Source organism: Eutrema salsugineum, unplaced genomic scaffold (genome assembly GCF_000478725.1).
Source record: "Eutrema salsugineum unplaced genomic scaffold, Eutsalg1_0 scaffold_1, whole genome shotgun sequence".
In the NCBI taxonomy this organism is placed as follows: domain Eukaryota; kingdom Viridiplantae; phylum Streptophyta; class Magnoliopsida; order Brassicales; family Brassicaceae; genus Eutrema; species Eutrema salsugineum.
The window spans coordinates 13,056,030-13,081,009 of record NW_006256909.1 but is presented as its reverse complement, the minus strand read 5'-3'; the positions used below and the strand labels follow the sequence as shown (position 1 = coordinate 13,081,009).

General features: G+C 41.2%; 1 pseudogene; it reads right to left on the bottom strand.

Annotated features, from left to right (window-relative positions):
• Window positions 1-478: 478 nt before the first annotated feature.
• LOC18028303 lies at window positions 479-23,892 on the bottom strand (annotated as a pseudogene).
• Between the last annotated feature and the right edge of the window lie 1,088 nt (window positions 23,893-24,980).

Sequence of the window (24,980 nt, the reverse complement as noted above, 5' to 3'; positions counted from 1 at the left end):
GTCTATTCAAAAATAAAAGTACTTGTAAAAACTGAAACGACTCAATTGTTAACTTAGTTTCAATAAAATTATATGTTAGTACTATATTTGTTATGGTAAAAAAAAATTTATATACAAAAAATTATGCCCCCACCTAATTTTTCTTCTGGATCCGCCCCTGCTCACGTTACGTCGATTCCAGACATGTTGAAAGACATGTAATTAATTCGGAGAAGCTCGAGAAGATTTTATTTTACGGTGTTAAAGATATAATATCATAAATTTTTCCAATTTGTTAATGCGAGCTGTAATATAAGATCATAAATTTAAAAAAAAAATATTGTAAGCTGAAGTTTCCTTAGTCCACTGGTCTAATAATTTGGAGTATACAAATTCTCTTAGTTTATTAGCACTGTGTTTCACAAAAGACGATAACTGTTTGTCAAACTAAGTCAAGTAATGTCTTTATTTTCCATATTACAAAAATGTATAATAAGAATTAGATTTTTCCGGGACCACCATAATAGATCACATGACCCGCATCATCGATTCCGGATTGTAGAAGTCCTCGCACGTCGTAGCCTCGAGTGTGGTCTGAAAATTCTTCAAGATGTTTCACTTGCCGATCAAACTGAAAATTACCGTCCAGTATGGAAATACGTTTAATATATGCATCAAACTTCCTTTTTGCAATAGGAAAAAAATCTATATCCCATTTTAGAACTTGGCAGTGATGCACTGTACACTTCTCCTCCCCACTCGACATAGTTTCCAAAGCTTTCACGAAACTTATGCCATGGCCAAAATCCGATTTCTGCTGCATTATAATGCCATTTGCTATGTCCTGTTATTATAAAATAGTAAGTAAACGTTAACATTATATTATAATGATATTTTTTTAAAAGAATACCAGGTATATACCTAAATAGAATCCTTTATGCTTCTAATTGATATATATTTTTGGAATTTTCACATATATTCAAAGCTTGAATGGTATGTATCTTTTGCATGTTCAATTCATCTCGCATGTTTTAAATTTATAACTAGTTTAAAAAACTAGATCCATCTAATAGATAGTAGCTTTTGGCGTTTTAAGTTAGGGTTTTTGCTAAAAATAACCCAAAATTTGACTTTGAATACAAAAGTAGACCCCTGAAAAATATTTTGCAGAAATAACCTAAAAGGATAGTGAAAAGATCATTTAATCCTGTATGAGTAAACAAAAAACGGAAGCCCTAATTACCGTTTACACCCTGACGAAGTCTACTAAAGGTAAAATGAAGTCTACTAAAGGTAAAATGAAGTCTAATAGTAGACTTCATTTTATCGAAATGAAGTCTACTAAGTAATTAAATCTGTAAATTTAATTTTAAAATTTTTAAAAAATTATTTTGGTATCAAATTTACATTCATAAATTCCGTAATTGTAACCCAAATGTACAGAAATTATTTTTTGATATTGCTAAATGGAAATGTATGTTTTTAAATAAGTAGAAGTAAATTTATTATTTAGGTTTTAAAAATTGTAGACTATTGAAGTCTACTAAACCGAATAAAATAACCTAACCGAAATTTTAACCGAAATTAAACCGGGAATAACTTCCCTTAACCAAGAAAAACTGCCTGTAATCGGGTAAATTTACCTAGACCCCATAAAATTAGTAACCCTAACCGAAAAAAACTTACCCGAACCGTACGGAATTACCAGACTATATATACGAATTTTACAGATCCCGTTAAAAAAAACCGTCGAAAGTTCGTGTAAAAAAAAAAGTCGAAGGCGATTTCTGTTTCTCTGCTCCGGCGCCGCCGACATACAGAACCGCCGCCGATGAACTCGTTCAGGCAAGTTTTCTTTCTCCAACCACACCCCCATGCTTCCCTACTCCTCCGTATTCATCACTTTTCCGTTTTCGTAACCACCAGTTTCCAGATCTGAAATTAGGGTTTTTTTTTTTTTGCAGATCTGCTTTCGCCTTTGGAGGTTAACGTCATTTCCTGCCTCAAAACGGTTAGTAGATATTGTTCCGAAGTTATATACTTAGCAATTCTTATATTTCTTCTATCTTCCTGTAATTTTGTCCATCGGGTTTGAGTTAGATATGTCCGTCGGGTTTTTTTTCCCAGATCTGGTTGCATTTTCTCGACGCCAGCTTCATCTAATAACGGCGGTAAACACTATAAACTTTGTAGATTCCATTTGGATGATTTGTTTTAGTAGACTTCATATACAGTATTTATCATGTATTGATTGCTTCGGTTGGGTTCAGTAGACTGCATATGCAGTATTTATGATGTTTTGATTGCTTCATGTGGATTCCGTTGACTTAATATACTGTTTTTTTTTATGTTAAGATTGCTTCGGTTGGCTTCAGTAGACTTCTCGACTCGGATTGTACTTAGAATGTGAAAGTAGACTTCATTTTGAAAAAGTAGACTTCATTTTGAAAAAGTTACATCATTTTGAAAAAGTAGACTTCATTTTGAAAATGTAGACTTCATTTGTGTATAGTTTCAAACCGTACTAGTTTTTCTCATTAGAGCTTTGTTACCGTTGATGCAGAAATATGTGTTAGATAATGGTGGCCTCTGAATTCTCTAGAAGACGGTACACCAAAGGGTTTGAGCCAGCCCCGGATAAAAGCATCGGCTATTATTCTGATGATTATAGGCTGGTACCTGCACTAAAGTCAGCTCTACAAGAGGATGAATGGGAAGAGATTTACGAGTCACCGTTGGGTGTCTTTTTAAAGTTCCACGACTTGGATTTTGGTTGGGCTTCTAGGCTGGTGCACCACATGCTGACCTTTCAGATAGTTTGCAAGCAGAGGTACGAGATATGGAGCCTGATTGGTACCACTCCAGTTCGGTTTCATTGCATGAGTTTGAAGAGATCACCGGACTCAACTGCGGGTACGTGGATGACTTGGCTTTAACTGATCTTTCGCTTTCTGATGACACGCATGCATTTTGGGAGCTAATGGGGGTCGATGCCGAGTCGGGCCAAGCACTATCGAAATTATTGAAGCCTGTTCCAACTGCTCATCATGGTCTCGGGATGATAGGCTGCGGTTGGGTTATCTTGAGACCCTGCACAGCATATGCCTCTGCCGCCTCATTCGTTGGTGATGAAGGGGTCGGAGTTGTCGCTATTATGAAAGCGCACTTCAACCAATGCTTCAAAAGCTTTTCAACCAAGATTCTGAATGGTCTTGGTAGCTGTGAAAAGCAGATCAAACTTCTCATCGTGAAGGTTGAATCTGTAGAGCGCGCGGTAGAGGAGTTGACTACAGGGTCGGCGAAGCACACTGAGGAAGAGGTTAAAGACAATGTAGAGCCAACCCAGCAGCAGGGCGGCACTGGATCCAAGAAGCATGAAGGGGTTAGTACCAAAAACCCTCCGCCTATACGAAAACATTACATGCGAACAAGATCACACAAAGTTAGGAACAGTTAATACTATTGTCATTTGAATTCGAACATGTTTACTACTGTTATGTACCATGTGAGATTATTTACTTATGTTTTAAAAACTAGTTGTTTACAATTTTCAGACTATGATGAAACATGTTACTAAATTATAGCATTGGTGTATTCATTTGTATATTCATGCCTGTTTGTGACAATAAACTGCAGAGTAATTCAGATAAAGATGATGCTCCGATGAAAGATAATGTCAACGTTGGTGTGTGTGAGAGTGTTAACGCCCCCGGGGATGCAAAAGGAAAGTAGGCTGCCATGAAGGAAGAAGAGGCCCCAGAGCCTAGTTTTTGTGAAATTGACCCGAAGATGTGTGATGTTGACTTCGACGCGGTTGCACTAGCCAAAAATGCCAAAGCCAGAGCAGCGGCTCAGTTAGTTGCTCGAGCAACGAGTGCCAGACACTGACAGCTGGCTGCAACACAGAAGAATCCGTTCTTAGGAAACAGCACCGCAAAGTCCATCATTCCATCGTCGGCATCTCACTCCGGCCGTGTCCGTGGATATGATCCTTTTGATCAAACCGGTGTCAAGGCGAAGCATACCACTCTAATGAACTTTCTGAAATCAAACCCGTAAGTAGACTTCTATACGTATGTAAGTAGACTTCCTCGTAGTATTATTTCCTGTCTCACTTTTTCACTTATACAATGCCTGGCCAAGACGCCCAAAAAACTCTTCGATCGACTGGTATTACATTCTCCGGACACCGACGAAATGGCTAGATGATACGGTTAGTGTTTTACTTTCTTATATTAGACTTCATGTTTAAACTTCATACGTAGACCTATTATGTAGACTTATATAGTAGACTTCGTTTGCAGACTTCACTCGTGTCTTATTTTCATCAATGTGCAGCACATGGAAGTTACATTAACGTACTCAGGCAGCGATTATCCAAGCATCCGGAGTGGTTTGTATCCGACCAGATTTGCTTCCTCAACTCCATGTTTGCTACTGTTTGGAGGCGTGACTACAATGACTTCAAAAACTCTGAGCCGAATGCAGATGGGTCTGGAAAACTTTTACCGCCTGGAGCGTATTCGTACTACACTGACGAATTACCTATCTACTGCCAGACTAAGAAGACGTGGGCATATGATGTCGACTATTTTTACTCCATGTTGCACATCAGGGAGGACCATTGGGTAGCTATATAGGTTTCATTTGTGACGAGGCATATCACGATATGGGATAGTCATGCGAGAACCAAATATGCATCTGACGCCCAAGTTGACGAAGCTGTGGAGCCTCTTGCTGTTATGATACCCTACCTTCTTCAGACCTGTGCACCTGACGATGACAAGTGGAGGTTCCCCTACACGCCGTTTATCCATTCACGAGTACCAGGTACGGAGATACCTCAAAACATTCAGAGTGGTGATTGCGGAGTGTACTGCCTCAAGTACATCGAGTGTCATGCTTTGGATTTGCCATTTCCTCCGGAACTCTGTGATAAAAACATCCGAAAAATCAGGGAGAAAATGGCTGCAGAGATCTTAGACGAAATAGGTGCTAGGGGCCATGATAAGCTAGATACAACCGGGCTGGATGTCTATGATAGGAAAGCTTAGTGTTTCCGTTTTTAAAACTAACTTTGATTTTTATGGCAACTTTTGGGCTACTTGTCTAAATGACCTTCAAAGTGATTGGAGGTCATTTTAGCAATTGGTAGATGATAGGTGTGGAAGTTTTTTGGCCACCTATCTTGTAATTAAATTGTCAAATATGTTGTATTTTCGTTTAGGATATTGTACTTAAACTGAAGTCTACTAAGTTGTAATTGTATTTGTACTGAAGTCTACTAAGTCATTAACATGTTAGTATTTATAATTTTCGATTTCACCCTAACCACTGATTTCATCCTGTAAAATATTATTGAACATGCGGAAAAGAGTATACGGAAAAAATGTATCAAAATGAAAATACAACAGAGTAGACTTCTATTGTAGACTTCATTTTATCGAAATGAAGTCTACTAAGTAATTAAATCTCTAAATTTAATTTTAAAATTTTTAAAAAATTATTTTGGTATCAAATTTATATTCATAAATTCCGTAATCGTAACCCAAATGTACATAAATTATTTTTTGATATTGCTAAATGGAAATGTATGTTTTTAAATTAGGTAGAAGTAAATTTATTATTTAGGTTTTAAAAGTTGTAGACTTCTATATTGAAGTCTATTAAACCGAATAAAATAACCTAACCAAAATTTTAACCGAAATTAATCCGGGAACAACTGATAGTGTATACGGAAAAAGTTTAGTTAAACTCAGAAATATAAGTCTACAAAAGAAGTCTACAAACGAAATCTACTACAGAAGTCTACTAATGTCATGTAAACATATAAATAAACACAAAAAACATAAAACATGGAGTCAACTAATTTCAATGCGGCATTCATTTGCAAATCCAGGAATTGTTTTCCAGAATATGGCACATTCCAACATCCAGAAGCAAGGACTGCAGAGTTTGTCACCATATGAGTCGACGAGGCTTTCATCATCCATCCAGTGCTGGTTTGGCAGGTTCATACAAGCACAACTCCTTGATTGTGCCTTCGCACAAACATGGAAGACCGGTTCGTGAAACGTGTCAGGCTTCTTATAAGTGGTCGGACACCTGTTGATGTGCTGCATAGTCTTCCTCATCTTCGTTGCCTCTGCCGGAAGTATACCACGAATGTAGTTAAATACATCATGGCTACCATCCATGGTTAAAGAGAACATAACCATGGAGTAAGTAGTCATGAGGCATCCTCCATTTGATGACACCTTTATTAAGTCAAATCCTTCTTGGATGCTATCTTCATAGAAGATTAGAGAAACGTCTCGTAGGTTTGCGCTGTAGGATTTCTACACTCCAAACAGCGCTGAAAGAAAGCGTCAACCCTCCCATGTTGATCCCAGACCCGTGGAATCGTCAAAGTTATTAGATCAACGGCTCTTAAAAACCCCTCTTCATTAGAAATCTCATTTAGATGTTTGGAGGAAACCCTTGCTCTACAGAGCCCACCGTAGGAACGAGAAGTGATTTTTAAGAGGATATCCCACAGAATGTCGGAAGGGAGAGAGTTGAAGTTTATCTGGTTCGACATCTTCAAAGGGTCTGGAATGAAACTATAATTCGTCAAAACCCGAGAATTTATAAGCAGAAATACAGTACACAAACAGATACAACGGTTATACGCACCGTTAAAGTCGTTAAAGCAGTTACATATATGAAGTCGTTTCAAACATAACCGTAAACAAAATATCACATACATAGTAGACTTTGACAGTAGACTTCCACATTAGACTTCACTAGTTGACTTCCATAGCAGACTTCTTTGAGAACAATAGATGCTTTGTCCTCCTATTCCGGAGCCTTCTTGTTATTGTCCTGGTGAATCTTCGACGTCTAAGTGAGAGACACAAAGTATAGTAAATAAAAATATCAACATTATTAGATGAGTTTAGCTCAACTTACACAATTCGATAGGGTATGACCAGGTTGCTTGCATTGTGAGCAGTTGTATAGTTTGTGCAGCTTCCTTGGCTTCTTGCTTTTCCTCCTAGCAATTTCTAGCCATGATTGCCACCGATACTTCTTCTGTCTGCCTGGTTTGCGGAGAATGTCTGGTGGCAGACATATTGATGTTGGGACTCCTTGGACCTCTGAAATTTGGGGATATATGTTGGCAGAGTATGCGGCAAACAAGTAGCTTTTTGAGTAAGTCGGACATACAAGGGAATCCACAGCTATTTCACCGGCTAATGCAGCTGCAATAGTATATGAACATGGGATCTTCTCGATATAAAACACACCACATTCACACATTCCATGTTCCAAATCAACAATACAATTCCTGGTTCCTCCTTTCACATAGAATCTCCAAGTGTCAATTCGGTCCACCTCCATTGCATCTGCATAATGTCCACGAATCGCCAGCAAATACTCCACTCCCCGAGTATTATGTGTTGTGAGACTCAAAGCATCCTGTCTGCGTTTTAAAAACCACCGACCGAGCTTCTCTCGTATGAAATCCAAGAGGAATGAAATGTGATAGCCACGGGCCTTCTTAAGTGCAGCATTTATAGACTCTGCAAAATTGCTAGTCTTAATATTGTATCTGTCTCCAACAAAATGAACTCGGGACCAAAGGGAGACATTGACTTCTTCCAAATAGTCAGCAAGGTCAGGCTTGATCTGTCTCAGCTCCGCCATGTACCGGTTGTAGTCATAGAGGTTGTAAGCATAAGCCACACGTTTTACCAAGTACAGCAACTGCTTCCCCCTAAACTTCGTTACTATGTTATGTTGTAGATGGTAGTAGCATATCCCTCGTTTTGCCCATGGGAAAATAGTTTGACAAGCTTTCTTAATAGAAAGATGTCTGTCAGAAACTATCACCAAAGGATAACCATCTGAGACACATTCACGCAGTTTAGAAAAAAACCATTCCCATGAAGCATCATCTTCACCATCAACAATTCCAAAGGCCAAAGGAAAAATCTGAAAGTTTCCATCTTGTGCGGTGGCAACCAACAAGGTACCTTCGTATTTCCCTGTTAGATGACATCCATCAACCACAATAACTCTTCTCATGTACTGAAAACCGGCAATCGATGCTCCAAATGCGAGAAATAGATATTTGAATTTGTTATTTGAATCTACATGAAGAGCTGATACAGTTCCCGAATTGGCTTTGTTCACTGAATGTAGGTAAGCTGGGAGATTCGCATATCCATCTTCAGCTGTTCCCCTGACCAATTGTTGGGCATATATCAAAGATCTGTATGAAGTAGTGTAATCCATCTTGATGCCAAACATATGCTTCATTGAAACCCTGACATGTTCTGGTGTAAGTCCATCAAGGATGCCCCAATGGCTTATAAACAGCTTGCCAATATACTTAGGAGTAGACTTCCCACACTGAGCCATTCGATGGGCTATTGAGCATGTGTGGTCTTTCACATATTTTGTCACCCAAAAAGTTGATGCATCATTCTTCACGCTCGCTCTAACCATCCAAGCACATCCTTCCACTCGACATTTAGCCACAAAAAGAGTCTTGGTAGACTTATGTGTTTTAAAAGCAAATTTTAACATTATTGCAGTCAGTCTAACCTCTGATAACAGCTTCTCTTTTGTAGGGAAACTTGCCCTAACATATATATTATCAGATAATGACATGGGCGTGCTCCCTGTTTCACCATATCTGTTTCTGACATTTTCAATACAGACTTCATCTTCACCATCATCTTCATCTTTCACTTTACCGTAGACACTGTAATCTTCTTCGTCAGAGTAAGCTGCATCGTCGACATCTTCTCCATCCTCGTTCACATCAGAACTGTCTGCCTCATCATCGGTAGAATGTTCTGAATTTTCCTAAGACTCCTCACCTAAATCTTCATCTGATCCTTCCTGGTTCTCCTCAGTATCCATCTCCACTCGACTGGACACACAAAGACGTACCATATGCACTCTGCTTAACGCAATCAAGCTTGAAACTTGTCTATCAATGGTGACATGCATTGGAGGTGTATCTGGAGCCATAGTTTGCAACATTGAGACTGGTAGTGCGTAGGTTAACTCGATGAGCTCAGTCTTCTTGCCCAAGTTATAATCATCTCGCGCCATCTCAGTAAGCTCCCCCAAGGTGCAACCATCGTTCAAAAACCACATTCTTCCACCTTTGCCCATGTCAACAACAAAATGCCATGAATTCTCCTCAATCTTCCACTCACCGTACACAACTGGAATTTGAGCCATTCTCTGAAAAAAATAACCATATAAACCATATTAGCAAACAATGCATAGAGACTTTTTGTATCAAGAGTGGACTTCTACCGAAAAGAACATTAGTAGACTACACGACGAAGTCTACTTTGATAAGCTAAGTACATAAAAAATTGAAACTTCTGATTCAACAATAGATATCCAATGAAATGAAATAAAATTCACTGGGTAGTTCAATCACTTACTAAGAAGCAATTCTAAACCAAAAAATTTGAAAAATAGTTTATAAATTTGCTTAAAACGCGTTTTAAAAAAAAACGTCTAAAAGTAGACTTCTAAAGCAGACTTCGAATGTAGACTGGAAGAGAAGTCTACTTTGATAAGCTAAGTACCTAAAAAATTGAAACTTCTGATTCAACAATAAATATCCAATGAAATGAAATAAAATTCAATGGGTAGTTCAATCACTAACTAAGAAGCAATTCTAAACCAAAAAATTTGAAAAATAGTTTATAAATTTGCTTAAAACGCATTTTTTAAAAAACGTCAAAAGTAGACTTCGTAAGCAGACTTCAAATGTAGACTGAATGAGAAGTCTACTTTTTCAATGAGAAGTCTACTAATGAAGTCTACTAAAAAAAAGGTCATTTTTGCAATTGACCAATCTGTTGACTTTTCATTCAGTAGACTTCAGGAGTAGACTTCAGTCAAAAAATGTTACTTTAGCATTTGACCGATGCATTGACTAACAGAGTAGACTTCTATTGTAGACTTCATGTTAGAGTAGACTTCTCTGATAGTCTACTTTTGAAGTCTACTTTTTAAATAAAAGTCTACGGAACAAAATAGGTTATTTTTGCAATTGATTTTTTAGAGTAGACTTCACAATGAAGTCTACTCAAAAAAGGATTCCTTCTATGTTTGACCGAACAAAATAAGTAGACTTCACAAAGAAGTCTACAAATTGTAGACTTCTTTGGGAAGTCTACTGAAGTTTTTTGGAATTTTTTAAATTTTTTAATTTTTGAAAAACAGAAGTCAAACACAAAAATGATTTATACGTTTTTGGTTAAACTACAAAAGTAACTTAAAAGTAGACTTCGTATGCAGACGTAAACAGTAGACTTCATACGGAAGTCTAAATGAAAAAGTCAAAATACGGTCAACTACAAAAATAACCTCTTTTCTTTAGTAGACTTCTTGAGCCTTCAAACGAAGTCTACTAAGTTTTTTTTTGTTTTCAAAGGATGTCGAGTAGACTTCTCGTGAAGTTTAATGAAGTCTACTTTTTAAAAGTCAATTGCAAAAATAACCTTATGTTGACTAGTAGACTTTAGTATAGTTCACGAGAAGTCTACTTTCGCGATATAAAAACTGAAATGTGTAGAAATTGAAGTGCGAGGATTACCTTTAACAAAATTGGGCTCGCCTAAGTTTCTCTTATCCACCCAGAACTCAGGATTTCACCGAAATTAAACAACCCAGGTGTCGAGTAACCAGAAATCACCGAAAAAGCATGGCGCGAAGCATTGTAACTTTGCCCAGATGTTTTGGAGAAGAAATTATGAAAGAATGAGTAAGATTATGAGTTAATGAGGTCAGATATTTGTTTTATTACAGCTTTAAAATTGGTTGAGAAGCATTTATTTCATTTTCATGGTTGTTCATGGTGGTTGAAGAAATTGAAGAAGATGGCATTCTCGTAATTAAAAGGTCTTTAGAAGATCCAAGGAGACTTTAGCCAAATTAAAGAAAAATCAAAATAATAGATGTATAATGGCATTTTCGTTAATAGTTTAAGTGAGAAGAATAAAATTGTGAGAAAATGGCAAAAATTGGAGAGAGAAAAAAAAAGGTTAGTTTAGTGTTTGACTTTGAAATATGTGTTAAATCTGAAACTCTCTATTTAAGTTATTCAGATTTAAAATTATATTGTCCTATTAATTCTGCTATTTTATTATTCATCTACTTTGCTGCTCTGCTATTCAGTTGACATACCAGTTCTAAGAAAATAAAATTAAACTTGGTTATAAATGCATTATTTTTATGATTAACAATATAATTTCTTACAACTCTAAACTAGTCTAATACTAATTTAATAAACTGAATGATCTTTTTCTCTTAAATTTACAATTCATCATCATTAACTGTTAAAAATACATTTGAAACTTTAAAAACAAAATTATGTTTGTGAAAACAAAGATAAAAACCATGAAATCTTTCTTTTAGAAACGGAGGGAGCATCTGATGACAATGACAAAGAAAATATCAGTAAATAATGAAATAACAAGACCTTGATTAGACCGAAGGTTTCATAGTTACTTGGCCAAGCACCACGAATAGACACTGGCTTCATTGCCGCACCCATTGGAAAATCTTCACGAACACTTATCATCCCCCACATCGCAATGGCTATTGTAACATGATTTTCCACATGCATGTCCCATCAGTATACATGTACATATCCTTATAATTAATCACGTTAAATTAAAACTCTATATATGGTCCTCTATGTTGTAATCTCATGCTTACATTCTCTTTTGATCTTTTCCAATGTAACTCTAAACAATGCCGTATTAAAGGGGAAGATGAAGTATGCAGATGGCCTGGAAATTTGGTTCTCTTCTAGATAATAAACTAAAAGAGTTTTGATTTACAAATGTATTGAAAAATGTTTGTAAAATGTTTGTTTTTTTCTTTGAATATAATTTAACATTAAATTCAAAAAAAAATAAAGAGGAAGATGAATTGGAAAATAGTTTAAGGAAAAAAATAGTTTAAGGAAAGAAAAAAGAAATTAAAGCTGTATTATCAAAAACTTGATTTTTTTTTTTTATGTTGAAAACTGAAAAGGCGAGTCATCTTAATAATTCTTTTTTTTTTGTCTAAGTAATTCGATTAATCTGATATTTTTTTTTACTCTAAAGTTCCATAATAGTTGTATTCTAATGAATTTTTAAAAGAGAATTGACCAGCATGATGTGACTGATTCTTACCTTTGAATAGATGAAAAATCGAGGATTGAGGTTTTCCTTGTAGTACAATGCTGGATTTACCTGAATTAGTGTGTTGTGTTTTTAGTTATTACATTGTTGGAGGTGAAAACCGTACCCTGGTTTTCTTTGGTACAAACCGAGATCGGCAAACCATAAGCCCGGTTTACGAAAGGACATACCGAGAAAAGATGGGCCGAGCAAAGATGGGCCGAGTACAGCCCATTAGGCCGAGGTCGGTGAGAAACCTCTCGAAGGAAGAGAGTTTCCATGAGCTCGGTCGAAACAGGAAAGTTTCCTAATGGAAAAAGAAAACTTTGGAGAGAAAAGGAAAGGAGCCGAGAGAAAAGGAAACTTCTCTCGGTCTCATATCGTCTAAGGCGTGCTTAAATACCGATTTAGGAGATATATATAAAGGGAGGCGAATCGACACCAGAGAACACAAGTTATTCCCGAGAAGACTTAAAGACTGAGAACTCATTACGCTAGCTTCTTAGTCGCCTTAAGTCTTAGTTCGTTATTATCAATCTGAATAACCGAACTCAGTTGTATTTTACTTGATTCAATCTAATAAAATCGAGCTTCCGATCTAAAAGTACTGTTTTGTCCCTTGTCGATATTTGCATATCAACAATTGGCGCGCCAGGTAGGGGCTTAAACAGATTTCTCAAATTTTAGATCGGACTTCGGAAAGATTGAATCAACGATGACGGATCAAACCAACATTCATGAAGAAGAAAATCCTCTCGGAGGAGAGAATGCCAACGCCCCAACAGGGCAAGGAGGAGGAACTTCTGGAGAAAACGCTGGAACTGTAGCTGGCCAGACTCCCCCAGGAGGTTATGGAACCGAACTACTACTTCAAGTGTTCAATGCCCAGTTTGAGGCCATCAACAAAAGAAGCGAGGAGCGCTTCAGTCAGATGGCGGCACAGATCGCCGAGCTCAGTCAAGCACGAACTCCTCTTCGAGTTCGGAACATCATAGACGATCTTAATACCGACGGAGATCCAGCCGGAACTATGAGGTCTACTGCGGTCGGGTCAGCGAATGCACCAGCATCGGATTTAAGCCGAGACGCCGAGTTCGAAGCAATGAAGGCGCAGCTTCACGATATCACATCAAAGATACATCAAGCCACAAGCGCAGCTCCGGAAATCGAACGCGTCATTCAGGAAACGCAGAAAACACCCTTCACACCGCGCATAGCAGGGACGCCGGTCAAACACATGGAGAAACTGAAGATAAAAGTCTACGAGGGCAATTCCGACCCCCGACACTTCTTGACATTGTTCGGCATCTGCATGAACCGATACCAGTTCAAATCAGCCGAAGAGAGAGACGCAGTTCAGTGTCAACTATTTGTGGTAAGCTTGGGAGGAGTAGCTCTCGACTGGTTCTCGCGACTCGAAGCCAATTCAATCGATAACTACAAGGAGTTAACGACGGCTTTCGTCAAACATTTTTCCATGTTCATTGGACAGAACACCAAGAACTCCGAGCTCTGGCAAATAGCCCAAGGACCAAGCGAGAGCCTCCGTGATTTCATCCAGCGCTTCAAGACGATCGTCGCTAATTGTACGATTAGCGATGAAGCCGCTCTCCTATGTCTTCAAAAAGGAGCTCAGATAAAAACTAGCTTCCGGAGCGCGATCACTCATAACCCTCCACAGACGTTAGAAGACGCGTTGCACCGAGCTAATACTTACATCGCCGAAGAGGAAGAAGAAGCCGCTTACGAGCAGAGTTATTCAACGAAGCAACCCGAACGTCCGAAAGCCGCAACCAATGAGCCGCAATCGGGATACAGTCGAGGGTATGAGAATCGCAAGAAGTTCTATGCTAATGCAATCCAACAACCGAACAAACAATGGAACAATAAGTGGGTCCGCGGTGAAGAAGATCAAGATGAATCATTGTTCTGCGAGTTCCACAACCGTAGGGGCCACAGCACCGAAGAATGCAGGTATCTGCGAGAATATCTACTCGGTCTATATCGCAAGGAGCCGATCTCGGTCGACAAACTCCGACGCTCGAACGCGTCTAAAAGCGGTGGACAACTTTCGATTGACGATCTCCGTCGTTCACACATGCCTCGACCAAACAACGAACAGCTTGAGAAAGCACTCGCCAAAGAACCACCAACTCCACCAGCTTTACCGACGCTACCACCACCACCACCGAATCCGCCTGTTTTGCCCGAACAACAGAAACGGAATCGTGATGACCGAGCACCAGAGAATCACGCTCCTAAGGCGCGGAAACGTGTCAACATGATAATGGGGGCCATCGAAGCTTGCAGTTATTCGGTTCGAGCCATCAAGGAATACAGCAGACAGGCCGCCAGCGCGCCCAAAGCCCCGTAGGATCCGCCGAAGGGAACGCCCTTGGTATTTACCGAGGCCGATATGATCGGGTTGCACAAACCGCATAACGATGCCCTCGTCGTCGAACTACTCCTCGACGATGTTGAAGTTAGCCGAATTCTGGTCGATACGGGTAGTTCGGTTAACATTATCTTCAAGGAAGCACTTGATCAGCTCGAACTAGCATCAGATAGGATTGAGCCGTTTATCGAGCCACTTACCGGTTTCGATGGAGAACGTTGTATGACGGTCGTCATGGTCAATATTCCGATCTACCTCGGCGGAGTCACGAAGATTATCCAGTTCCTTATCCTCGACAAACCAGCGATCTACAACGCTATTCTCGGTACGCCTTGGTTACACGCAATGAAGGCGGTCGCCTCAACTTACCATCAGTGCTTAAAGTTTCCAACTCCCGACGGTGTTTACACTCTCCGAGGAAACCAAGCCGTAGCTCGATCGTGCTACATAAACGAGTGCAGACTTCATTCGGCCAATCAAGCCTGTGTCATCAGTTCATTAGGACCAACGAACAAGCTCATCGTTCAGAAGACAAAGCCTAAGCAGGAGTCGATCGTTCAAGTTTGCATCGACGAACTAAGGCCAGAGCGACAAGTCGGAATCGGTGCCGAGCTCGACCCAAACATCCGTGAGCCACTCGTCCACTTTCTGAAACAACACTCGTCGACTTTCGCCTGGTCGGTGGAGGATATGCCCGGAATTGATCCACAGATCGCGTGTCACGAGCTCAACATTGATCCGATGTATAAACCAATCAAGCAGAAACGCCGAAAGCTCGGACCGGAAAAAGCACAAGCTGTGAACGATGAGGTCGAGCGTTTACTCAAAGCCGGATCCATCACCGAGGTCAAGTACCCAGAGTGGTTAGCTAACCCCGTGCTCGTAAGAAAGAAGAATGGTAAATGGAGGATCTGCGTCGACTTTACCGACCTCAATAAGGCGTGTCCGAAAGACAGTTTTCCTTTGCCTCATATCGACCGCCTAGTGGAAGCGACTGCCGGGAACGAACTACTCTCGTTTATGGACGCGTTCTCCGGGTACAATCAGATTCTTATGCATCCGCAAGATCGGGAGAAGACATCGTTCATCACGCACCGCGGCATCTACTGCTATAAGGTCATGCCATTCGGCCTGAAGAACGCTGGAGCAACGTGCCAACGATTGGTAAACCGGATGTTCGCAAGCCAGCTCGGGCGAACTATGGAAGTTTACATCGACGACATGCTCGTGAAGTCGTTCATCGCTTCCGAACATGTCGGCCATCTTCGCACATGCTTCGATATTCTGGACCAATATGGTATGAAGCTTAATCCAACTAAGTGTACGTTCGGCGTGACTTCTGGAGAGTTCCTCGGGATACATCGTTACACGGCGAGGCATTGAAGCTAATCCAAAATAGATCGCCACTATTCTCGAGCTCCCATCGCCGACAACCAAACGCGAAGTTCAGCGACTTACCGGACGTGTCCACTCCGCCAGTCTTATCAAAGCCCGAAACCGGCGAGACACTTTATCTTTACATCGCGATTTCGGAGTTCGCAGTCAACAGTGTTCTTGTTCGAGAAGATCGCGCGAGCAAAAGCCAATTTTCAACACAAGCAAATCCCTCGATGGATCGGAGTATCGTTATCCGACTTTGGAGAAATTCGCCTTTGTTGTGGTTATTTCTGCACGGAAGCTGCGCCCGTACTTCCAGTCTCACGCGATCGTGGTCCTAACCGATCATCCTCTTCGTACTTTCCTCCATAGCCCAAGTCAGTCCGGGCGACTCGCTAAGTGGGCTATCGAACTCAGTGAATATGACATCGAATATCGAGGAATAACAGCAACGAAGTCTCAAGTCCTAGCAGATTTCTTGGTCGAACTCCCACCGGAGCTCGTCGACAATAATCCGGTCGTACAACCCTGGATTCTTCACGCCGATGGTTCATCGTCCCATAAAGGATCCGGAGTCGGAATTCGTCTAAAATCACCCGAATGATAAGTTATCGAGCAGTCGTTTCGTCTTAGCTTCCCGGCATCCAACAACAAAGCCGAGTACGAAGCATTGATTGCCGGACTACGACTCGCCAAAGGCATCGGCGCCGAGCAAGTACACGCCTACTGCGACTCTCAACTCGTGGCTAACCAGTTTCACGGCAAATACGAGGCCAAGAACGACCGCATGGACGCATATCTCAAAGTCCTTAAGGATGTCGCTTCGGAGTTTTCTACCTTCGAGCTTACAAAGATACCTCGAGATGAGAATGCAACCGCCGACGCCTTAGCCGCTCTCGCGACTAATTCCGATCCTGACCTTCGGCGAACCATCCCAATTGCGGCAATTGAGCGACCAAGTATCGAGCCCGCTCCGAACTGCAACATCATTACAAGACGACGTGATTACAAAACTCAACCCAATCTCGCCCCACCACTCACCCGGAAGACGAAACCCAAAGAGGTCATTCCCGATCATGACAACGGTACGGACGAGCTCAATGGTAACGAATCCGATCCCGAAGACGACTCTGAAGGACAACACGTTCCAATCAATATCGAAGTCGAAGGCGAGGACGAACCCGAAGATTGGACCTTAGAAATCGTGGGATACATCGGAGACGGAACAGTTCCTGCAGATAAATGGGCAGATCGGCGCCTTAAAGCTCGCGCAGCTCGATATGTGGTCATTAAAGGTACTCTTCTCAGATGGGATGCTTCCGGTGTACTTTTGACTTGTGTTCACGGCAACGACATCATGGAAGTAATGCAGAAGGTTCACGAAGGAGAATGAGGAAATCACTCCGGAGCTCGGTCTTTGGCATTCAAGATCAAAAAAGCTGGCTATTACTGGCCCAATATGCTCTCTGATTGCGAGAAGTATACGGCACGCTGCGAGAAGTGCCAACGTCATGGTCTGATGATCAATCTTCCTACCGAGCTCCTGATGACCTCGACCGCACCATATCCTTTCATGCGCTGGGCAATGGACATCATCGGTCCCTTTCGCCGATCTACAACTCAGAAGCAGTATGTTCTGGTCGTCACGGATTACTTCACCAAATGGGTCGAAGCCGAAGCATACCCCGAGATTCATGGAATTGATGTCAAGAAGTTCGTCTGGAAGTTCATCATCTGCCGACACGGAGTCCCGTACGAGATCGTTACGGACAACGGAACCCAGTTCACTTCGATCATTTTCCAAGATTTTTGCGCCAAGTGGAAAATCTGACTAAGTTTCTCTACCCCACGGTACCCGCAAGGAAACGGACAAGCCGAAGCCACAAACAAGACCATCATTGACGGACTAAAGAAACGACTCGATACCGCTAAGGGAACCTGGGCGGACGAACTTGACGGCGTCTTGTGATCTCACCGAACTACACCACGACGTTCGACCGGTCAATCACCATTCTTCCTTGCATATGGCACAGAAGCTATGTGTCCAGCCGAACTCAACGTCCCAAGTATTCGCCAAACTATGCTTACCCAGCAACCCGACGCGAATAACAACATGATGATCGACGCACTCGACTTAGTCGAAGAACATCGCGAACGAGCATTGCTCCGGATACAGAACTACCAACAACTTGCAGCTCGCTACTACAACAAAAAAGTTAGGAGCCGTCACTTTGAAGATGGCGACCTCGTACTTCGCAAAGTCTATTAAAACACAGAAGAGAAGAACGCAAGAAAACTTGGCGCGAACTGGGAAGGACCATATCAGGTTATGAAGGTTGTTAAGCCCGGCGTTTATCAACTCATGAAGTTAGATGGAACCCCGATCCCGCGATCTTGGAACTCAATGCATCTCAAACAATACTACTACTAGTTCGTTATGAGCTTCTGCCAAAAAAAAAATAAAATAAAAAATAAAAAAAGAGCCTCCGAACTACTTAGTCGGAGCAAAAACCCCTTTTGTACTTAGAACTACGAATGGTTGATCCCTTCAAACGGTACGTAGGCAGCTCGTTACCGAGTCCAGCTATAACATCAATAAAATTTTATTAAGTCAAATATGTCCAAGTTTTAGTTCGGAAATCACAAGGGACCGAACTCCTTGTTTCTACATCGACTTCCTGGCCAGTTGTTCGATAGCATTCCACATGAATGCAAACTTAAAAGCTGAGATCCGTCTCGCGAGCACCCACATGGTGTCGTGGTTAAGCCACATGTCAAAATCCGGGCCCAGTCCCGCAGTTGAATTTCTAAGTCACCAAGAACAATAAGCCGAGCACATCTCGCAGACTTAGGTTCGACTTAGAAAAACCTTGAACTCGTTTCGTGCGTTTACAGGAGTTCGAACTAGTTCACTCTTCCAGTACGAAATGATTCACTTGGGTTCCCCAGGCCGAGCTCACATGCTCGCACAATAAGCCGAACTCCTCAGATTCGCACCATAAGCCGAGTTCACAACACTCGCAAAACATAAGCCGAATTATCGCAATTCGCTACCGAAAGATAAAAATCACGTTCGAACATCATCTACTATACATCGATCTAGTACTTTACCGACGAAAATAAAGTCAAAACTCAAGTTATATGCCGATCTATTAGTTAAGTGATTTATCTAAATTATCAAGACAAGGAATAAGGAGAACGAGCATATATTTGAAAAAGCCTCCCAAGAGGCAAAGCAAGTTCAAAAGAAACCCACCAAGGGTTCAGAAAATAATTACAAAAATAACCCATGAAAGGGCAAATAAGTTCAAGAATAAAAAAAACAGGAAAAGATTAGACGGTCTTCGAAGTAGCAGCATTGAGTATGTCTTCGTTTGAGCCGAACTGCTCACCCCTCGCAGGATCCTGCGCGCTCTGGGTCACGTTCACGACCGGAATATCATCTTCCTCCACGAACGGACACATCCTCTTGTCCTCCTCGGTGAGAACGCAAGCATCGACTGCATGGAAGTCCTCCAGCGCCTTGGCATGTTTTGCTTCGATATCAGCAACCATTTCTGGCGGGACCTCGTACAAGCCCTTCTTCCGCAACTGCTTGATGAAACCGAGAACTCCCGTAAGTTGGTTGACCACCAAGTACGGCTTGCGAGCACGGTCCGCGTTGTCCAGACTACGGATAACTTTTTCCAGGCGTTCGCAAGCCGTGTCATGGACTTTTCTCGCCCGGCCCTTCCAGTGTGCGACCAATTCTCGTAGCTGCTCTCGGTCTTTCTCGAACTCCCTCGCCAGCATACTTTGAGCCTCAGTCAATTCGGCTTTCACCGCCTTTAGCTCCGCGCTCTCCTGTTTTAGCAGCTCCACCGAAGAGTGCAGGGTTTCATTGATTTGGAGCTCGGTCGCAAGACGTTCCTCTGCTTTCGCAACCCTTTCCTCGAGCTCGGTGACCCTCACTTGCTCGTCAAACAGTGCCACTTCGTAAGCGGCGACTAGATTGTTGGTTTGGCTAGCGAGCTGCGAAAAAGAAATCTCGAATCAGAGCTCACACTTAAGATAATTAAATAAAAAAGTAGAATCAGAAGATTACCACAGCAGTTGTACGTGCGATTCCCTTGTACATGTTAGGGAACCGGAGCTCGGGGACCGATGGGAGGCTCGGGACCTCGGTCGAGATTTTATGGTATAATTCGGCACAAACATCGACGTTCTCCTCGAAGGGGGTTTCTTCGTCGTAATCGAAGAAAACCTTAGCCCTTTTAACTGGCTCTGAACCTGGAGATCCTTCAATCTGGTCCCTTTCCTGTCTTTTTCTGGACCGAGAGGCTTCAGCTCGATCCTGAGGTAATGGAAGATCCGACGTTACGGCTGTCGGTGGCTCGGCTTCAGCGGGAGCATCCTGTGCTCGGGAGGAGTCTTCAGTTCTCTTAGTCTTCTTCGAAGACTTCTTCTTTTTCAGATTTCTCTGACCAGCGTGGTCAGGGGAGTTCGCGGCGAGCTGCGGATCCTCAGGTTGTACCTGGACCACTTCGGTAGCAGCGATAGGGTTCGGAACCGCTTCAGTCGGTTCTTCCTCGTCAAAAAGAGTGGGAATTTCATCCAAGGAGAGCATTCTGGCAGCTCGGGATCGTTTAGCTTGTGGCTTCGGTGCCTTGCGTCTTGGAGGGGCTCGGGGCTTGTTAGCTCGTGCCTTTGGTTTTCGTGGTTTTGGTTCTCGGACGGAACCTGAAAGGAAAATAAGTCAAGGAGGAGTTCAGAATTAATCAGAGAAGTAAGAATGAACTCAGAAGACAAACCTGCTTTCTTAGCTCGACGATCAAGAATTTCCTCCCAAACTTCAGGCCAGCGACGCTTACCGACTTCGCTGAAAGCTGCTTCGAATTCGGAGGTGAGTCCGGAATTGAGGATGAGACTTGGGAGATGACGACCTGCGAAGAACTGAGAAAGAGTTAGTCAAATACAAAAGTGAAAACTTAATAAAGTACAAGTTCGTCTAGAGCTACCAATCGGAATCTTCCACTCCAATTGAGTTGGGATGTCAGAGTTGCTGACAGTGAGATCGTTCATCTCGAGGTAAAAGTATAAGGATTCACTGTCATTGAATTTACTGGGTTTGGGACCGGTCACTATGTTCTTCTTCGGCTTAGCATTAGAGCGAAGAACCATTCCTTGGACTTATGGATGTTCACCGAGAAAAGATCCTCGAACAATCGGCTGGAAGGAAGTTGGCCGAGTTCGTCGCACAAAGTAACAAACCCCACATAGTTCGTTACTGAGGCTGGCATCACCTGTGAGAGAGCTACTCCATGCCGATTACAATACCCGAGAAGACGAGAGGGGATTGGAAGTGTGAGCCCGCATTGCGTGAAATAAGTTAGATAAACGCAGAGAAAGCCTTCGGGCACGTCCCACGGCCGATCTCCAGCTTCGGGGATTATGAAGGCATTCTGGCCTAAGAGCCCATTTTCCTCGAGCACAGCCTGGATAGCGCCCGAAGAAACCGAGGAGGACGGTACGTTGTTGGGGCGAACGACCCTTCGTCTCGGAAGAGGCGGTGAACCATATTCATGCTTCACCGCCTCTTACTATATTTATGCTTCACCGCTTCAAGGTTGTCCTCGGCGATTTCTGCTTCATTGGCGTCGGCTTCCTGACCCTCTCCTTCAGGTTCTTCGACCTCCTCGATCTCGTGGTCAATACTGTCAGCGTTCGGTCCAACGCGAGCTCTTGTTTCGCGAGTTTCTGCCGTTAACCGTTCGGTAGCCTTGACTCTAGGTCTACACGGCTACTGCTCGCTTCCACTGACTTGGAGTTCTTACGAACTAACTGAGGAGGGTTGCTCTCTTCCTGAGACGAGTTCGATTGGTGAGGATTCGAAGAGGAGGAGCTCGGCTCAGAGGATTCGCGTCGATCTTCCGGAAGGATTTGATTGGAAGATGAGTTAATGGAAGAACTGGAAGACATTTTGAGTACGGAAGAATAGATTTAAAGGAGATCTAAGAAGAATGAAGAACAGCTTGAAGATCAACCGGAAAAGATTGAAGATTGATCGGAAAGTTTGAAGATCGAACGTAAAGTTTGAAGATAGCTCGGAAAAATCAAGGGTTCGCGGCAACGAGAGAAAACTAAGAACAAAAACTAGAGAGAGAAATGAAATCTAGAGAGAAGGGAGAGCAGCGTACCTTATATATGCTTGAGGCGAGAATAATGAATGCGAGAAGATATTTGCTCTTTATACACAGTGGGAATCGTGGGTTCCTCGATTTTCGCAAGGATCCCATAATTCACGCGCCTCATTGAAGACAGGCGCGAAACGTCCGGAAATGTGAATCGACAATAGTTACCGAGCTCGGTTTGTGATCCAATAACCGAAGAAATAAGTTCGACTGAAAGTCGCCTCCTATCACCGAACTGAGGGGGGGGGCTAACTGTTGGAGGTGAAAACCGCACCCTGGTTTTCTCCGGTACAAACCGAGATCGGAAAACTATAAGCCCGGTTTACGAAGGGACGTACCGAGAAAAGATGGGCCGAGCAAAGATGGGCCGAGTACAGCCCATTAGGCCGAGGTCGGTGAGAAACCTCTCGAAGGAATAGAGAGTTTCCATGAGCTCGGTCGAAACAGGAAAGTTTCCTAATGGAAAAAGGAAACTTTGGAGAGAAAAGGAAAGGAGCCGAGAGAAAAGGAAACTCCTATCGGTCCCATATCGTCTAAGGCGTGCTTAAAGACCGACTTAGGAGATATATATAAAGGGAGGCGAATCGACACCAGAGAACACAAGTTATTCCCGAGAAGACTTAAAGACTGAGAACTCATTACGCTAGCTTCTTAGTCGCCTTAAGTCTTAGTTCGTTATTATCAATCTGAATAACCGAACTCAATTGTATTTTACTTGATTCAATCTAATAAAATCGAGCTTCCGATCTAAAAGTACTGTTTTGTCCCTTGTCGATATTTGCATATCAACATACATAAACAGCATTGTACATGTTTTGTTAGTTATAAAATAAAACCGGCTTTCTGATATACTGTGATACCGATTTGGATGAAATCATCTCCGATCTGAAAGTGAAGCCGAGCAGAACTAAATTGGTTAGGCTTAACCTCAGGAGAGGTTATACAAAGATCCATTGTTGCTCCATTATAGCGCATTCCTATGTCCTTAGTTCGACGCACCGCATACTAATTGCATTCAACATGACCAAAGATATTATACTATATCAAAATTTCCATCGATGATTAGGTTATTTAATTTAAAAAGGAACAACTTACATGATATTGGTCATGAACATCATTATTAGGATAATAAGTGGTAATGTTCCAAGAACCACGAGGTTTACTATATTTATCGTCGTCTAACCAGTTTAATCCCAAGATATTGTCTTTGGTGAATCTTTGTATAGGAACCGTACCAATGGGACAACCCACACCATTCTCCCTTAAGTAACCAAATCCGGTATTGTTTGTCTTACTTTTTCTCATTCCTTCGGGATGCCATATACGTCGCATCTAGGATATGACAAAAAAAACTATTATTGCTTTTTTTTTTCTTTAATGTTTCCAAGAATCTATATATAGGGAATGGATCCAAAATTTTGTACCTTGTAATGGTATGTGTGATTTTTCATAGAAGGATGATCAAATGCTGGTTGCTTAAAGTAATCCACATATCCATATCGTTCTCCATTGATAGTCTATCATTTGCAGCCACAAAATATTGAGCTTATTATATAATTCATTAATCATATATAGTTGATTAATTACGACAAGATTATGAATGGACCTTGATGATCTTGACAGCACGTTTGTTGATTGTCAATAGTTTCCTCTGAATTTCTAGATCTTCAAATTTGGACAAGCTCTTGGCTTCGATAAAGCCTTTGTTATGACTTGTAATTATGTGACCAAAGATGTAACACATCAACAACACCCACATCACTGGAACTCTCACTTCCATTTTTACCAACAAGAGAGAGAGAGAGAGAGAGAGAGAGAGATTAGTTTTGATAAGGGGAAACATAAAAGCTTTATATAACAGTCATAAGGTCGAGGAGGCTGAGAAAGAAACAAAATATGATTCTTACTAATTCAAGATCGTTGACCAAAACAAAAATTTTGGAGAGACATATAGTAATCAATTAACATAAACCGAGCAATTCAACGAATTCTTATTAAGTATGCACTTATATTTTGGTCCACAATTCCTGAGAGACTTATGTTTAATTGATTTATTACTCAGTTAGCATTTAATACAATTGATTCTGGATAAAATAATCCCTATATTTGAGAATATTGAAAAGAATAGTTGCTTAAGAAAACATTGACGTGTCCGAGGATTCTCAAAGAATTTTGGTTTATTATAGAATTACTAGAGCTTGAGCTCCTACCAAAAACCGTGAAGAAAAATGTCGTAGTTTAATTTTAATGAATTTTTACTAAAAAAAAGTTAGAAATTTTTTTTTATAAAACTAAAAGTGATGACTAAGAGACTCGCATCCAAAACATTATCTATTATTGTTAAGATTAGAAGTAATAAAGTAAAAAAGATGAAAGTATGTTACATTTGAAAGCATTTCAAGGATTATTGAAACAACATAATGAAAATGTACAAATGAGTTATATGAAACCCTTCAAATCATTTTAGGCAGAAATACACTTTCAGTTTACAGATAGAAGAGGAATGTTTGATATTTGACCATGGGTTTCCTTGTGTTCAAAATGAGGAACATAGAGATAGCAACATATGTGTTTGCTCTCAAGTGTTTTTGTGAAAACTTTATACCACAAAGGCCAAAAGATCATACTAGCACAGTAAAAATGTTATAGATGACGAACTCATGCTAGCACAGTAAAAATGTTCTACATATATTGTTATATTTTTGTTTTTGAATGAATGTAAAATTGTATGCACCAAAAAAATTTTTTTATCACAATGAATATTTCATAGTGTTTACAAGGGAATTAGAAAAAACAAATTAAAAGAACTGAATTAAGAAATCGTGGACTGATCTTTAAAGATTCTCATGCTGATTGAGCTGAGCCGGT